We start from the raw sequence: 17,997 nt of genomic DNA, 5'->3' as shown, positions 1-17,997 counted from the left end.
GTGTGTGAGTGTGTGTGTTAGTGTGTGTGTGTTAGTGTGTGTGTGTGTTAGTGTGTGTGTGTTAGTGTGTGTTAGTGTGTGTGTTAGTGTGTTAGTGTGTGTTAGTGTGTGTGTTAGTGAGTGTGTGTTAGTGTGTTAGTGTGTGTTAGTGTGTGTTAGTGTGTTTGTGTGTTAGTGTGTGTGTTAGTGTGTGAGTGTGTGTGTGTGTGTGTTAGTGTGTGTGAGTGTGTGTGTGTGTTAGTGTGTGTGTGTTAGTGTGTGTTAGTGTGTGTGTTAGTGTGTGTGTTAGTGTGTGTGTTAGTGTGTGTGTGTGTGTTAGTGTGTGTGTGTTAGTGTGTGTTAGTGTGTGTGTGTTAGTGTGTGTGAGTGTGTTAGTGTGTGTTAGTGTGTGTGTGTGTGTTAGTGTGTGTTAGTGTGTGTGTGTGTTAGTGTGTGTGTGTTAGTGAGTGTGTGTTAGTGTGTGTGTGTTAGTGTGTTAGTGTGTGTTAGTGTGTGTTAGTGTGTGTGTTAGTGTGTCAGTGTGTGTTAGTGTGTGTGTTAGTGAGTGTGTGTTAGTGTGTTAGTGTGTGTTAGTGTGTGTTAGTGTGTGTGTGTTAGTGTGTGAGTGTGTTAGTGTGTGTGTGTTAGTGTGTGTTAGTGTGTGTGTGAGTGTGTGTGTTAGTGTGTGTGTTAGTGTGTGTGTGTTAGTGTGTGTGTTAGTGTGTGTGTGTGTTAGTGTGTGTTAGTGTGTGTTAGAGTGTGTGTGTGTGTTAGTGTGTGTGTGTGTGTTATTGTGTGTTAGTGTGTGTGTTAGTGTGTGTGTTAGTGTGTGTGGGGGGAGCGATAGTGTAGCGGTTAGTGCGCTGCGCTATGAACCTGGCGACCCGGGTTCGATTCCCGCTCACGGACAACACCAGTGGCGATTATCTGAACCGGTCCCGGGCCTCCCCTAGGTCGACTCAGCCTCAAATGAGTACCTGGTGCAGTGTGTAAACATTGCCACTAGGGAGACAAAGGCGGTCGGGCGTGGTGCTGGCCACCCACCCCCTCGTGTACCGTTACCGGCCTTCATAGGTGCTTGCTAACAGCACTTGCCCCTACAGTCTGTTAAGGCTATATGGGGGATCTTTGTCTTTGTCTTGTTAGTGTGTGTTAGTGTGTGTGTGAGTGTGTGTGTGTTAGTGTGTGTGTGTTAGTGTGTGTGTGAGTGTGTGTGTTAGCCAGGAGATTGAATACCTACCCTCGGGGCTACTTCAGAAACAACGAAAAGCCACTACGGGTGGCCACGTGGAATGTTCGAACGCTCACTGCAGAGGAGAGGCTGCCACTCCTCTGTCGGGAGCTGGACCGGTACCGCCTGGATCTATGCGGCATTCAGGAGGTCCGGTGGACCGGCTCTGGCTCCTGCCACCATGAGGGGTGGACAGTCCTCTACTCGGGGCAGCAGACTGCCAAACAACAGGGTGTGGGTCTTCTTTTGAACAAAAGAATGAAGGGGGGCGTGGGAGCGTGGCGGTAAGGTGTGGGAAGCTGTAAGCCCCAGGCTACTTTGGGCTCGCCTTCCCATCAACCGGAGGCGAGGAATGGTGGTCGTGGTTACTTATGCCCCCACCGAAGATGAACATCCGTGGAGGGATGCAGGCAAAGCCGATGAGTCAGATGCCTTCTATGACCTCCTGTCACAGGTGCTGGCTAAAGTGGCCCCTCGGGATAGAGTCATCATGTTGGGTGACTTCAATGCCCGAGTTGGTCATGATACTGGCACCTGGTCTGGAGTGATTGGAGGGCATGGGCCAGATCAGCTCAATAACAACGGTAGGAGGCTGCTAGATTTTTGTGCAGCCCATGGGCTTGTAATTACCAACACGCTGTTCCGGCATCGGCGCATCCACACAACATCATGGATGCATGCCGGGTCCAAGCAAGAACATCTGCTGGACTACATAGTGACGGACCAGCGAATGCGAGCCCATGTCCTTGACACCAGGACCTACCGTGGAGCTGATCTGCCCTCTGACCATCGACTAGTCATCTGTAAGATGCGCCTGCCATTCTTCCACTCCGGTGGTGGGTGTACACCCAGGACCCCATTCCAACCTAAAGTGGCCTGGTCTCAGTTATCTGATGAAAGTTGCAAGCGAGAATTTCATCATCGCTTGCGGCTGGGATTGGCATCGTCCCCGACTCCTCCTGATGTCGAGGGTAAATGGGCGAGGTTTAGGACTGTGACTCATGCAGCTGCAATGGCTGCTTTGGGTACGCGGTCCAGACCTCCCCAGACACCCTGGCTGACAGAGGAGGTGTTCAGGATGGTTGAGAAAAAGCGACAGGCCCACTGTCATCGGCTACAGAATCCCACGTCAGAGAATGAGGAGGCTTACCGCAGCCTTCGCTCGGAGGTTCGGAGAGCCGTGAGGCGCTGCAAGGATGGGTGGTGGTCACGGGTTGCTGAGGAGATGGAGTCTGCCTCAGTGGCCCGTGATCACAAATCTCTATTTAACTCCATCAAAAAAGTAACCTGCAGCGCCACACCTATTACCATCATTAGGGGAAAAAACGGTGATTCAATTTCCGACCCCCAGGAACAGGTTCGCAGATTTGCTGAGCATTTCTGTGAGGTCCTGGGGGAGGGAAAATCCCTCAGCCAGGAAAACATCGTGGCACAAAGTGAGGATGACCCTGCTGAGGCTGCGGTGCCTCAAATATTGGATGAAGTCACCCCCTGTGAGTGGCTGGCTGAGGTGCCATCTGCTGAGGAAGTATTGAAGGCGATCCGGAGTCTGAGACCAGGAAAGGCAGCGGGCAGAGATGATCTCCCAAGCGAAATGCTGAGGGAGGGTGGCGTTTGTGCACAGACTGCCCTATATGACATCATAACAACAGTCTGGACCACTGGACGGGTTCCGCAGGATTGGAAGGATGCCCTGGTGGTCCCCCTTTTTAAGAAGGGGGACCGCACAGACTGTAACAACTACAGGGGCATCTCACTCCTCAGTGTGCCGGGAAAGGTCCTGGCAAGGATTATTCAGCATCGCCTTGCCAGGCACGCTGAGGAGAGGCTTGCGGAGCCCCAATGCGGTTTCAGGAAAGGGCGGTCCTGCACAGATGCCATATTTTCTGTCCGTCTGCTACAGCAGAGGTGTAGGGAATTCCAACAAGACCTACATCTCTGCTTTATTGACCTGGTCAAGGCCTATGATACTATCAGTAGGCCTGGGCTCTGGGTCGTTCTTCGTGCTTTTGGAGTACCTGACCCTCTGCTCACGATCATTAAGGACCTTCATGATGGTGAGCGGGCCCGGGTAAAACTACGTGGCCGGGAGTCAGAGCCATTCCCTGTACACCTTGGGGTGCGACAGGGATGTCCTCTGGCTCCCACATTATTTAACATCTATTTTGACCACGTAGTTCATGAAGCCTTCAATAGCTGTACCGGGGGAATCTCCATATGGTACAGATATAATGGGAGGCTAATCGATGCCCGGGTGCGGTCAAGGGATGGCTCCCTATTGCTCAACCACGTTATGTATGCTGATGATTTGGTAATAGCTGCTCAGTCAGAGGAGGAGTTGGAGACGCTGCTGCTGAGACTGGAGCGTGCCACTAAGAGGTGGGGCCTTACCATCAGCCCCACCAAAACTAAGCACCTGCCTGGGTATTTTGTACCATCGGACACTCCACTCCCACAACTCCCAATCGGTGATGGGGCAGTTGTGGAGAGAGTGGAGAGTTTCCCATACCTGGGCTGTGTGCTTATGACTGGCTACAGTTTAACAGCAGAGGTCTCACTCCGAATCAGTCGAGCGGCAATATCTTTTCATCGGTTGCGTAACGCTGTGTGGAAGCTACCTGGTCTGTCGCTCCGCACTAAGCTTCAGGTCTTCTCGACCACGGTCATTCCCTCCCTTCTCTACGCTTGCGAAGCGTGGACCCCCCTGGTGGAACATCTTCGCCGGTTAGAAACATTTAGTCTGGCCTGCCTACGATCCATCCTGGGTTTAACCAGACTGGATTGTGTGAGGAGCTCACAAATCCTTGAAAGATCTGGGCAGGGTCCCATCGGTGAGCTCCTCCGGCAGGCAAGGCTGCGATGGCTGGGTCATGTAGCCCGCATGCCCAGCCACCGCATGCCGAAACAGCTTTTGTTTGGCCGGATTGAGGGGGCTAGGCGGGCGCGGCACGGGCTAGAGAAGAGATGGAGTGATGTGGTACAGGAGGACGTGGAGCTGAGTGGACTTGCCGATGACTGGTACCAGCGCTGTCAAGATCGGCCTCTGTGGAGGAGGCTCGTGAAGGATGCTACTGGGCAGTTGGAGGCAGTCGCCCTCCAACAACAACGGAGGGCGGAGGAGCGACGCTCACAACAGCGAGCGGAGCGCCGGGTGGCTAAAGCACAGCAGGTTGGCACAGTAGGGGGCACAGGTGGTGCATCAGCCAGTCATCTCAGTCAGTCGACCCGTGGCACCTGGGTCTGCCCCGTGACCTCCTGCCAGCGGGCGTTCGACACTTCACGTGGCCTCAGGGTGCACATAGCCTGGCACAAGCGTCGTGGTGACGTCACCGCCACTTAGTGGCGAATGGCGGTTGTTGTTGTTAGCGTGTGAGTGTGTGTTACTGTGTGTGTGAGTGTGTGTTAGTGTGTGTTAGTGTGTGTGTTAGTGTGTGTTAGTGTGTGTTAGTGTGTGTGTTAGTGTGTGTGTTAGTGTGTGTGTTAGTGTGTGTGTTAGTGTGTGTATTAGTGTGTGTGAGTGTGTGTTAGTGTGTGTTAGTGTGTGTTAGTGTGTGTGTGTTAGTGTGTGTGTGTTAGTGTGTGTGTTAGTGTGTGTGTTAGTGTGTGTTAGTGTGTGTTAGTGTGTGTGTGAGTGTGTGTGTGAGTGTGTGTGAGTGTGTGTTAGTGTGTGTTAGTGTGTGAGTGTGTGAGTGTGTGTTAGTGTGTGTGAGTACGTGTGAGTGTGTTTTAGTGTGTGAGTGTGTGTTAGTGTGTGAGTGTGTGTGTGTGTTAGTGTGTGTGTGAGTGTGTGTGTCAGTGTGTGTGTAATAGCTGCTCAGTCAGAGGAGGAGTTGGAGACGCTGCTGCTGAGACTGGAGCGTGCCACTAAGAGGTGGGGCCTTACCATCAGCCCCACCAAAACTAAGCACCTGCCTGGGTATTTTGTACCATCGGACACTCCACCCCCACAACTCCCAATCGGTGATGGGGCAGTTGTGGAGAGAGTGGAGAGTTTCCCATACCTGGGCAGTGTGCTAATGACTGGCTCCAGTTTAACAGCAGAGGTCTCACTCCGAATCAGTCGAGCGGCAATATCTTTTCATCGGTTGCGTAACGCTGTGTGGAAGCTACCTGGTCTGTCGCTCCGCACTAAGCTTCAGGTCTTCTCGGCCACGGTCATTCCCTCCCTTCTCTACGCTTGCGAAACGTGGACCCCCCTAATGGAACATCTTCGCCGGTTAGAAACATTTAGGCTGGCCTGCCTACGATCCATCCTGGGTTTAACCAGACTGGATTGTGTGAGGAGCTCACAAATCCTTGAAAGATCTGGGCAGGGTCCCATCGGTGAGCTCCTCCGGCAGGCAAGGCTGCGATGGCTGGGTCATGTAGCCCGCATGCCCAGCCACCGCATGCCGAAACAGCTTTTGTTTGGCCAGATTGAGGGGCTAAGCGGGCGCGGCACGGGCTAGAGAAGAGATGGAGTGATGTGGTACAGGAGGACGTGGAGCTGAGTGGACTTGCCGATGACTGGTACCAGCGGTGTCAAGATCGGCCTCTGTGGAGGAGGCTCGTGAAGGATGCTACTGCGCAGTTGGAGGCAGTCGCCCTCCAACAACAACGGAGGACGGAGGAGCGACGCTCAGAACAACGAGCGGAGCGCCGGGTGGCTAAAGCACAGCAGGTTGGCACAGTAGGGGGCACAGGTGGTGCATCAGCCAGTCATCTCAGTCAGTCGACCCGTGGCACCTGCTGGATCTGCCCCGTGACCTCCTGCCAGCGGGCGTTCGACACTTCACGAGGCCTCAGGGTGCACATAGCCTGGCACAAGCGTCGTGGTGACGTCACCGCCACTTAGTGGTGAATGGCGGTTGTTGTTGTTGTGTTAGTGTGAGTGTGTGTTAGTGTGTGTTAGTGTGTGAGTGTGTGGTAGTGTGTGTGTGTGAGTACGTGTGAGTGTGTGTTAGTGTGTGAGTGTGTGTTAGTGTGTGACTGTGTGTGTGAGTGTGTGTGTGTTAGTGTGTGTGTGAGTGTGTGTGTCAGTGTGTGTGTGTGTTAGTGTGTGAGTGTGTGTTAGTGTGTGTGTGAGTACGTGTGAGTGTGTGTTAGTGTGTGAGTGTGTGTTAGTGTGTGAGTGTGTGTGTGAGTGTGTGTGTGAGTGTGTGTGTGTTAGTGTGTGTGTGAGTGTGTGTGTTAGTGTGTGTGTGAGTGTGTGTGTCAGTGTGTGTGTGTTAGTGTGTGAGTGTGTGTTAGTGTGTGTGTGAGTACGTGTGAGTGTGTGTTAGTGTGTGAGTGTGTGTTAGTGTGTGTGTGAGTGTGTGTGTGAGTGTGTGTTAGTGTGTGTGTGTTAGTGTGTGAGTATGTGTGTGAGTGTGTGTGTAAGTGTGTATGTGAGTGAGTGTGTGTGTAAGTGTGCGAGTGTGTGTGTGTGAGTGTGTGAGTGTGTGTGTGAGTGTGTAAGTGTGAGTATGTGTGTTGGTGTGAGTATGTGTGTGAATGTGTGTGTGTGAGTGAGTGTGTGTGTAAGTGTGCGAGTGTGAGTGTGTGAGTGAGTGTGCGTGTGCGAGTGAGTGTGCGAGCGAGTGTGTGAGTGTGCGAGCGAGTGTGAGTGTGTGAGTGTGTGTGTGAGTGTGTGAGTGTGTGTGAGTGTGTGTGTGAGTGTGTGTGAGTGTGTGAGTGTGTGTGAGTGTGTGAGTGTGTGTGTGAGTGTGTGTGTGAGTGTGTGTGTGAGTGTGTGAATGTGCGTGTGTGGAGCGGTAGTGTCTTAGTTATCGCGCTGCACTATGAACCTGGCCACCCGGGTTCGACTCCCCGCTAAGGGCCCGCCAACGCCGATTGATCTGAACCGGTCCTGGGGCCACCCCCTAGGTCGACTCAGCCTCAAATGAGTAGTACCTGGCGCGGTGCGTAGCAAACATCGCCACGAGGGAGACAAAGGCGGCCGGGGCCCACATCGATCGCGTGCCGCTCCGGCCTTCATGCTCGCTCACAGCACTTGCCCCTGACAGTCTGTCGAAGCTTATACGGGGGACCTTTGGCTTTGGATTGCGGGCTGGGGCGGTCCTGGCTGAACGATTTGGGGAAAATATCTAATTGCGATTTTTCTGACAGATATTTGCGATGCCATTTGATTTGCGATGACAATGTTTTAAAGTCAAGCTTTAGTTCAATATTCACTGTGTAATGGGTTTAAACACGCGTGATGGAGCATTCCCACGTGATGCCATCAAAATATGAACTGCTCTATTTATTATAGTCTTGGTTCTTTCGGTAAAGTCACGTAAAAGGGAAATAAGAAAATAAATAAAAATTTTTATAAAACAACACGAGCAATCATCATCATGATGATTGCTTGTGTTGCAGTCGAAACGTCGTGAGAATTTTATTGTTTTATATTTTTTATTATTTTATTGTTTCCCTTCTAACGTGGTGACTTTACCGGAAGAACCCCAAGAAAATATGAATCCCTGCAGTCACGAAAGCTTTAAATCGAAATTTGCGCGATATATTAGAACGCAAGAATGATAACTTAAAAGATAAGAATTTCTTCCGACATGCATATATATAAATATATTTAATTGAAATAGAACAAGCAAACATGGAAACAATTGTTAAGTTTAAATAAAAGTGCTAATAATGAGAAAAAAAATTAACGATTCCAATCAGAAAGTAATGGGACTTGTGTTAATCGCAAACATTTTCAGCCTTTGCGATTAGCTAGTCGCATTGTTTTAAATTTCGATTAATCGATTTGTAGCACGCCGGGTTACGAAGCCATCGATCACGAGATCAACTCCCCCCCCCCTCCCCCGTGGCGAGTCATTTTTCTGTTTTGTAAAACCCCGGGGGGACCTCCCGTAGGTCGACTCAGACTTAAATGTCCACGTGCTTGCGGTGAGTTAAGGGGCCGTCCATAAATGACGTCACGCGACTTTGGACGATTTCTGACTCCCTCCCCCCCTCGTCACACGGAGTCACAAAAAGTCAGACCCCCCCCCTCAAATATGACGTCACAAAGCTCTGCCCCCCCCCTAAAAACAATATTAAAACATGCTTCAAATCTCGCTTTAAACTATTGTCATTGTAGTGCGTATTTAATGTGGCGCTGCACTCTGATGTTGTAGGTAGAACACATTTATTAAAAGTCTATGTAATTAACCATAGAACGTGTTGTCTATGTTTTGTTGTCTTCTTTACAAACCCACACCCCCCCTCGTCACACATCGTCACAAATGTCTGACCCCCCCACCACCACCCCCCCAACCCCCCCCCAGGTGCGTGACGTCATTTATGGACGGCCCCACAAATTAAAAATCAGCGCTGGGGTAGACAAAGGCGCATGGCCACGGCGTCGTGTTTCATCGGTGCCCTGTCCCGGCCTCTATCGCTGCTCAACAAACACTTCGTCATGTCGCTTACAAGGCGACGTGCACTTGAATGGGGTTGGGGAGCGGTGGCGCAGTGGTTAGCGCCCCGCGCTACAAATCCTCCAACGCCACCCGATGTAGATTCCTCGCGCGCGGCTAACAGGCGGATGTCTGAGCCTCTACTGGGGACACACCCCCCCCCCCCCACCTAGGTCGACTCGGCCTCGAATGGGTAAAGTTGTAAACGTCGCCAATGGGGAGAGACAAAGGCGGCCCCAGCTTGGTGCTGGCCACCCACCCCCTCGTGTGCCACAGTGCCGAACTTCACAGGTGCTAGCTCGCTAACAGCACTTGCCCCTACGGCCTGTTAAGGCTACACGGGGGATCTGTGTCTTGTGTGTGAGGCGCTAGCTAGCAGCACTTGCCCCTACGGCCTGTTAAGGCTACACGGGGGATCTTTGTCTGTGTCTTGTGTGTGAGGCGCTAGCTAGCAGCACTTGCCCCTACAGCCTGTTAAGGCTACCCGGGGGATCTTTGTCTGTGTCTTGTGTGTGAGGCGCTCGCTAGCAGCACTTGCCCCTACGGCCTGTTAAGGCTACACGGGGGATCTTTGTATGTGTCTTGTGTGTGAGGCGCTAGCTAGCAGCACTTGCCCCTACAGTCTGTTAAGGCTACACCGGGGGGGTACACCTTTTGATTTGCTTTAACGTGTGTGGGGGGGGGTGCTCGCAAACAATCGAACGACACAGCGTGTTGTTGTTGTAGTTGTTGGTGTTGTTGTAGTTGTTGGTGTTGTTGTAGTTGTTGTTGTAGTTGTTGTTGTAGTTGTTTTAGTTGTTGTTGGTGGTGTTGTTGGTGGTGGTGTTGTTGTAGTTGTTGTTGGTGGTGTTGTTGCTGTAGTTGTTGTAGTTGTTGGTGGTGTTGTTGGTGGTGTTGTAGTTGTTGGTGGTGTTGGTGGTGGTGTTGTAATTGTTGTTGTAGTTGTTGGTGGTGTTGTTGGTGGTGGTGGTGGTGTTGGTGGTGTTGGTGTTGTAGTTGTTGTTGTAGTTGTTGTTGGTGGTGTTGGTGGTGTTGGTGGTGTTGTTGGTGGTGTTGTTGGTGGTGTTGGTTGTGGTGTTGTAATTGTTGTTGTAGTTGTTGTAGTTGTTGTTGGTGGTGTTGGTGGTGGTGTTGGTGGTGGTGTTGTAGTTGTAGTTGTTGGTGGTGTTGTTGGTGGTGTTGTTGGTGGTGTTGTTGTAGTTGTTGTAGTTGTTGGCGGTGGTGTTGTTGTTGGTGGTGGTGTTGTAGTTGTAGTTGTTGGTGGTGTTGTTGTTGTTGGTGGTGTTGTTGGTGGTGGTGTTGTTGTTGTAGTTGTTGTTGGTGGTGGTGTTGTAGTTGTTCTTGTAGTTGTTGTAGTTGGTGGTGTTGTTGTAGTTGTTGTTGTAGTTGTTGGTGGTGTTGTTGTTGTTGTAGTTGTTGGTGGTGTTGTTGTAGTTGTTGTTGTAGTTGTTGTTGTTGGTGGTGTTGTTGGTGGTGTTGTTGTTGTAGTTGTTGGTGGTGTTGTTGTTGGTGGTGTTGTTGTTGGTGTTGTTGTTGTTGGTGGTGTTGTTGGTGGTGCTGTTGTTGTTGGTGTTGTTGTTGTAGTTGTTGTTGGTGTTGTTGTTGTTGTGCATCGCTGCGTGTCTACCCACATTTGACCCCGCCCGCCCGCCAGGTTGTGACAACCTGTCTCATCTCAATGGCCACGTGGGGTTGTTGTTGTTGCGGGGTAGCGGCTCGGGGGTAGGGGCTAGCGGCTAGGGGGTAGGGGCTAGGGGGTAGGAGCTAGGGGCTAGGGGATAGCGGCTAGGGGTAGCGACTAGGGGGTAGGGGCTAGGGCTAGGGGGTAGGGTTAGGGTCTAGGGGGTAGCGGCTAGGGGGTAGCGACTAGGGGGTAGGGGCTAGGGCTAGGGGGTAGGGCTAGGGGGTAGGGGCTAGGGCTAGGGCTAGGGGGTAGGGGCTAGGGTTAGGAGCTAGGGGGTAGGGACTAGAAGCGAGGGGGTAGGAGCTAGGGGCTAGGGGTAAGGGGCTAGGGGGTATGGGTATGGGCTAGGGTTAGGGGCTAGGGTTAGGAGCTAGGGGGTAGGGACTAGGGGGTAGGGACTAGGAGCTAGGGGGTAGGAGCTAGGGGCGAGGGAGTAGGAGCTAGGGGGTAGGAGCTAGGGGCGAGGGGGATAGGAGATAGGGGGTAGGAGCTAGGGGCTCTGGCTGGGGGTACACAGTGAGCATCACGCGACACCTGCCGCGACTCCATTGTGTTGCAAACGCGAGGGATCCCTCCTCCTCCTCCTCATCCTCCGACCGTCACTCTTCAAATGCAAAATTATGGAGGGGGGGGGACGACGGGGGGGGGGAGGGTTTAATAGTGAATTGACTCATCCCATCAGCAGCACAGAGACGGCGGTCTGCCTCTGTGGTGAGGGCATAACTTCAGCAAAAGCGACGTTGGTTTCCAGTGTCTCATCAGCAGCGAGGGTTCAACACGAGGCCACGTAACTCTGAACCGGTTTCGACATTCAGTGTCTCATCGGCAGCATCGGTTTCAACGCAACGCCAACATTCTGTGCGGGTTTCGACTTTCTGTGTCTCATCAGCAGCATTGGGTCAGACAATTGGCGTCCACGTGAGGCATTGTATAATTATTGTACTGGCGTGGTCTGCCACCTCGTGGTGACTCTGTGTAGCGCAGATGAGGGTACGCGGTGGCGTTGAAATATCAGCGCTAGGGAGACAAAGGCGGCCGGGCGTGGTGCTGGGCACCCACCCCCCTCGTGTGCCGTGCCGGCCTTCATTGGTGCTCGCTAACAGCACTTGCCCCTACAGTCTGTTACAGGCTACACGGGGGATCTTTGTATGGACCATCAGTGTAGAGCGGTAAGTGTAGTGGTGAGTGCTCTGGGCTACCAACCTGGCGAGCCGAGTTCTGAAGATTATCTGAACCGGTTCTGGGCCTCCCCTAGGTCGACTCAGCCTCAAATGAGTAACTGGTGCGGTGTGTAGTAAACATCGTCACTGGGGAGACAAAGGCGGCCGGGCGTGGTGTTGGCCACCCACCCCCTCGCGTGCCGTGCCGGCCTTTATTGGTGCGACTCGCTTACAGCACTTGCCCCAACAGTCTGTGAAGACTATACGGGGGATCTTTGTCTTGTATTTACAAGTGATATAATTGGTGAGTGAGTGAGTGGGCGAGTGGGTGGGTGGATGGGTGGGTGAGCGGTGAAAAGGGTTTGTGAATGGGTCGGTGAGTGGGTGAGCGGGTTGGTGAGTTGGTGGGTGAGTGGGTGGGTGGTGGGGGAGTGGGTTGGGGAGTGGGTTGGTGAGTGGGTAGGTGAGTGGGTAGGTGAGTAGGTGGGGGAGTAGGTTGGTGAGTGGGTAGGTGAGTGGGTGAGTGGTGGGGGAGTGGGTGGGTGAGTGGTGGGGGAGTGGGTGGGTGAGTGGGTGAGTGGTGGGGGAGTGGGTTGGTGAGTGGGTTGGTGAGTGGGTAGGTGAGTGGTGGGCTAGTGGGTTGGTGAGTGGGTGAGTGGTGGGGGAGTGGGTTGGTGAATGGGTTGGTGAGTGGATGGGTGGTGGGGGAGTGGGTTGGTGAGTGGGTGGATGAGTCGGTTGGTGAGCGGGTGAGTGGTGGGGGAGTGGCTTGGTGAGTGGGTAGGTGAGTGGATGGGTGAGTGCTTGACCGGTGAAAAGGGTTTGTGAATGGGTCGGTGAGTGGGTGAGCGGGTTGGTGAGTTGGTGGGTGAGGAGGTAATTACAGTAACTGAGTGAGTGAATTAGTCAGTGGTTGGGTCAATAGGTGAGTAGCTGAGAAAGTGAATGAGTGAGTGGATGGGTGAGTGAATGAATGGGTGGATGGGTGGTTGAATGAATGAGTGGGTGGATGGGTGAGTGAATGAATCAGTGAATGGGTGAGTGGATGGATGAGTGAATGAATGCGTGGGTAAATGGGTGAGTTGCTGAGTGAGCAGTTGAGTGAGTGGATGGGTAAGGAGGTGAATGGCTGATTGACTTAATGAGTGGGTGAATTAATGGGTCAGTGAGTAGGTTAGTGGGTAAATGCGTGAGATTTGGGTGGTGGTGTTTGTGGTTACCCATCCAAGAATTAACCAGGCTAAAAACCTGCTTAGCTTCCTAGACGTTACAACATTTGGGAGCATTTAGGGCCTGCGTCAGGCTTTGCTTCAACCAATGCTGTGGATGATAATACTGAATGTCCAAGCCGGTCCAGAGTTTGGCTCGCGTTGAACCATGGTTGCTGATGATACACTGGATGTCGAACCCGGTCCAGAGTTTCTGATAGCATTGAACCGACGCTGCTGATGAGACCCTACATGTCGAAACCGGTTCCACGGTTTATCCAATGATGTTGGTGACATGCACGAAGGCCGTGTGTGAGTGTGCATGATGGAGCAAACAAATGTGAAACCGGAGTTTGGATTCATTCTCCGCGTTGTGCAAACTTAGTCCAGCAGAGGGCAGAATGGTAACGAAAATCACGGTGCTATGGATTGACAAGACTCCAGCACTACTTCACTTTACACTGCACTATACACTACTATACACTACACTTTACACTACACTATACACTACTATACACTACACTATGCACTACACACGACTACACTATACACTACACTACTATACACTACACTATACACTACACTATACACTACTATACATTACTATACACTACACTATGCACTACACACGACTACACTATACACTACTATACACTACACTATACACTACTACACTATACACTACACTAAACACTACTATACACTACACTATACACTACTATACACTACACTACTATACACTACACTATACACTACTACACTATACACTACACTATACTAAACACTACTATACACTACACTTTACACTACACTTTACTCTACTATACACTACACTATACACTACTATACCCTACTATAAACTACACTATACACTACACTTTACACTACACTATACACTACTATACACTACACTACACACTACTACACTATACACTACACTATACACTACAATATACACTACACACTACTACACACTGCACTATACACTACTACACTATACACTACTATACACTACACTATACACTACTATACACTACACTATACACTACACTATACACTATATCCAGAGTTTGGCTCGCGTTGAACCAATGTTGCTGATGATACACTGGATGTTGAACCCGGTCCAGAGTTTCTGATAGCATTGAACCGATGCTGTTGATGAGACCCTACATGTCGAAACCGGTTCCACGGTTTATCCAATGATGTTGGTGACATGCACGAAGGCCGTGTGTGAGTGTGCATGATGGAGCAAACAAATGTGAAACCGGAGTTTGGATTCATTCTCCGCGTTGTGCAAACTTAGTCCAGCAGAGGGCAGAATGGTAAAGGAAATCACGGTGCTATGGATAGACAAGACTCCAGCACTACTTCACTTTACAATACACTATACACGACACTATACACTACTATACACTACACTATACACTACACTTTACACTACACTATACACTACTATACACTACACTATGCACTACACACTACTACACTATACACTACTATACACTACACTACTATACACTACACTACTATACACTACTCTACACTATACACTACACTAAACACTACTATACACTACACTATACACTACTATACACTACACTACTATACACTACACTATACACTACTACACTATACACTACACTATACACTACACTAAACACTACTATACACTACACTTTACACTACACTTTACTCTACTATACACTACACTATACACTACTATACACTACACTATACACTACACTATACACTACACTATACACTACACTACTACACTATACACTACACTATACACTACACACTACTACACACTGCACTATACACTACTACACTATACACTACTATACACTACACTATACACTACACACTACTACACTATACACTACTATACACTACACTATACACTACTACACTATACTATACACTACGCTAAACACTACTATACACTACACTATACACTACTATACACTACACTATAAACTACACTACTATACACTACACTATACACTACAGTTTACACTACACTACACACTACTATACTATAAACTACACTACTATACACTACACTACACTATACACTACTATACACTACTATACACTACTACACTATACATTACACTATACACTACACACTACTACACTATATACTACTATACACTACACTATACACTACTACACTACACTAAACACTACTATGCACTAAACTATACACTACACTATACACTACACACTACTATACACTACACTACTATACACTACACTATACCCTACTAAACTACTACACTACACTATACACTACACACTACTATACACTACACACTACACTATACACTACACTACTATACACTACACTATACACTAATACACTACACTATACACTACACTATACACTACTACACTATACACTACACTATACACTACTACACTAAACACTACTATGCACTACACTATACAGCACACTATATACTACATTACACACTACTGTACACTACACTATACACTACACTACTATACACTACACTATACACTACTCTATACAGTACACTATACACTAATACACTACACTATACTCTAATACACTACACTATACACTACTACACTACACTATACACTACTATACACTACACTATACACTACACTATACACTACACTACGCTATACACTACTATACACTACACTGTACACTATACTATACACTACACTGCACTACTATACACTACTATACACTACACTATACACTACACTACTATACACTACACTATACACTACACTACTATACACAATATACACTACAATATACACTACACTATACACTACTATACACTACACTATACACTTCTATACACTACACTATACAGTACTATACACTACACTATACACTACACTATACACTAAAATATACACTACACTACTATACACTACACTATACACTACTATACACTACACTATACACTACTATACACTACACTATACACTACACTATACACTAAAATATACACTACACTACTATACACTACACTATACACTACTATACACTACACTATACACTACTATACACTACACTATACACTACTACACACTATACTATACACTACTACACACTACACTATACACCACACTATACACTATACACTACACTACTATACACTACACTACTATACACTACACTACTATACACTACACTACTATACACTACACACTACTACACTGCTATACACTACACTATACACTACTACACTATACACTACTACACTATACACTACTACACTATACACTACTACACTATACGCTACACTTCTATACACTACTATACACTACACCATACACTACACTGCTATACACTACTATACACTACACTATACACTACACTATGCACTACACACTACTACACTATACACTACACACTACACTATACACTACTATACACTACACTATACACTACTATACACTATACACAACTACACTACTACACTATACACTACACTATATACTACTATACACTACACTATACACTACACTACTATACACTACACACTACACTATACTCTACTATACACTACTATACACTACACTATACACTCTATACACTACACTATACACTACACTATACACTACAATATACACTATACACTACACTATACACTACTATACACTACACTATACACTACTATACACTACACTATACACTACTATACACTACTATACACTACACTATATACTACACTATACACTACACTATACACTACTATACACTACACTATACACTACTATACACTACACTATACACTACTATACACTACTACACTACACTACTATACACTAAACTATACACTACACTACTATACACTACACTATACACTACACTATACACTACTATACACTACACACTACACTATATACTACACTATACACTTCTATACACTACACTATACACTACTATACACTACACTATACACTACTATACACTACACTATACACTACTACACACTACACTACACTATACAATACACCATACACTACTACACTACACTATACACTACTACACTATACACTACACTATACACTACACTATACACTACTACACTATACACTACTACACTATACACTACACTATACACTACTACACTACACTATACACTACTACACTACACTATACACTACTACACTACACTATACACTACACTATACACTACTACACTACACTATAGACTACACTATACACTACTACACTACACTATACACTACTACACTACACTATACACTACACTATACACTACACTATACACTACTACACTACACTATACACTACTACACTACACTATACACTACTACACTACACTATACACACTATACACTACTACACTATACACTACTACACTACACTATACACTACACTATACACTACTACACTACACTATACACTACTACACTATACACTACACTATACACTACACTATACACTACTACACTATACACTACTACACTACACTATACACTACTACACTATACACTACACTATACACTACTACACTACACTATACACTACTACACTATACACTACACTATACACTACTACACTACACTATACACTACTACACTATACACTACTACACTATACACTACACTATACACTACTACACTATACACTACTACACTACACTATACACTACTACACTATACACTACACTATACACTACTACACTACACTATACACTACTACACTATACACTACACTATACACTACTACACTATACACTACTACACTACACTATACACTACTACACTACACTATACACTACACTATACACTACACTATACACTACTACACTACACTATACACTACACTATACACTACTACACTACACTATACACTACTACACTACACTATACACTACTACACTACACTATACACTACTACACTACACTATACACTACTACACTACACTATACACACTATACACTACTACACTATACACTACTACACTACACTATACACTACACTATACACTACTACACTACACTATACACTACTACACTATACACTACACTATACACTACACTATACACTACTACACTATACACTACTACACTACACTATACACTACTACACTATACACTACACTATACACTACTACACTACACTATACACTACTACACTATACACTACACTATACACTACTACACTACACTATACACTACTACACTATACACTACTACACTATACACTACACTATACACTACTACACTATACACTACTACACTACACTATACACTACTACACTATACACTACACTATACACTACTACACTACACTATACACTACTACACTATACACTACACTATACACTACTAC

The sequence above is a fragment of the Petromyzon marinus genome, chromosome 63 (genome assembly GCF_048934315.1).
Source record: "Petromyzon marinus isolate PM22_M1 ecotype Great Lakes invasive population chromosome 63, UKy_Petmar_22M1.pri1.0, whole genome shotgun sequence".
In the NCBI taxonomy this organism is placed as follows: domain Eukaryota; kingdom Metazoa; phylum Chordata; class Hyperoartia; order Petromyzontiformes; family Petromyzontidae; genus Petromyzon; species Petromyzon marinus.
The sequence above is the reverse complement of the archived record's forward strand: the minus strand, read 5'-3'. Positions refer to the sequence as shown.